Raw genomic sequence first — 1,740 nt, 5'->3', positions numbered from 1 at the left:
CTATTTATTAAAATGGCCTCCTTAGGCTACTTAGCCCTACAGCCCAAGGTAGTCATTCCCAAAATATTTATCAATTGAATGTTGGTTATACATTTTACTGTTATAATCTAATTTTATTGATTTGAAAATTGATTCACAAAAACTTTTATTATTTAATAATTTTTGTATATTACTGAATAGTTTAATATATTTAATAAAGACTAAATTTCTTGAATTTTTAATTTTCATCAAGTTTTGGACTTTTTAATTTACATTAAGTTTTAGAGTAAGCAAAATTTTTATCTTGCTAGAAATAACAATGAATTTTCAAATTTCAGTGTTTTATCAAACTAAGATTGACTAAAAGGTTAACTTTTTAATTTTTAATGAATAATTGAGATTTACTATTTTTATGAAATATTAGACATAAGGATGAGTCCAATTCCATTATGTTTGCTCAAACATCAGTTTACAATAAATAATTAATATTTTTTGAAATTTATGCATTTAATTGAATTAATTAACTACTTAATAGAGGGATTTTATTATTTTTGTGTAAAACTAATTCAAAATCACTTGAAATCTTTGTAAAAAGTAAAAAATAACTTATGGAGGTGATTCCAAGTGTTTATAATTTATCTCAAATTTTATTAATTTTTTCAATAATTTATTTTAATTCAATAATGATTTTTATTTATTTTTAAATTATGATAAATTCTGTAGGCTAGTAAAAAGGCTTTTAATTTTCTTTGATTGGGCGTCTAATTATGAAAATTTTGAGCCTTGGTTTCTATTTTTTTTGATTTATTTTCAATTTATTATAGTTTGTTGAAATTTTAAACACAAAAAAGTGAATTTTTATGTTGTTTGATTTTATAGTTAAATGAAGTTAAACGTAAGTGAAATAAAAACTTCGAGTGTGTAATGTCACTAAGTCCACTTATTTTGAGTTTCATGACCATTAAACACTTATATAATTTCTTAGAATTTTTTAAAGATATCTAAACATGATCTTTAATTAATTTTCTTAGGTGTCTATTAACTTTATCTTGGTCTGAAATATAACGTATCAAATCCTTAAACTAAATTACATGTGGGAGTTATTATAGAATAATAATAATAAATAAAATAAAGTAAAAAAAAACATGAGTTTTCAATTTTTTTGGTAAAAATCTGTGCTAGAAATTTAAAATTTTAATTGACCAGAATACATCCATTACCAAGTGCTGTAATTTTATGACATGTGATAATTCTAGTTTAAACTGTCCTGAAGAATTATCATTTTTTTGTCAAATCTTATTCAAGGATCATTAGTGAAGATGTGTGGAAGGCTATTAATAATTTCTTTTTATCTTGCAAGATGTCACCTTCTTGGAAAGAAACTCTTATTGTACTTATTCCAAAAGTTTATAACCCGTTGATTCCTTCCATATACAGTCATATTAGTTATTGGTTTTCTATTTATAAATTGGTGGAAAATTTTGTTTTAAATAGACTAGAGGGACTGACTCATAAAATCATTTTAGAGGAGAAAACATCCTTTGTTAAAGCCCATTCTCTATTTGACCATGTTTTGTTAGAACAATAAGTTTTTAATAAATTTAGGATATCTAAAGCTAAGAAAGGACTTGTGGCTTTCAAGGTTGATATGGAGCAAGCAAATGATTGTATGGGGAGGTCTTCCTTAAGGCAATTTTTGAAGTATCTTAACTTTCATATGAAATTTTTAGAACTTCATTTGGCATGTGTAGTTGTTCCTAA

This window comes from Dendrobium catenatum, unplaced genomic scaffold (assembly GCF_001605985.2).
Source record: "Dendrobium catenatum unplaced genomic scaffold, ASM160598v2 fragScaff_scaffold_334, whole genome shotgun sequence".
In the NCBI taxonomy this organism is placed as follows: Eukaryota; Viridiplantae; Streptophyta; class Magnoliopsida; order Asparagales; family Orchidaceae; genus Dendrobium; species Dendrobium catenatum.
This window is presented reverse-complemented; position numbering follows the sequence as displayed.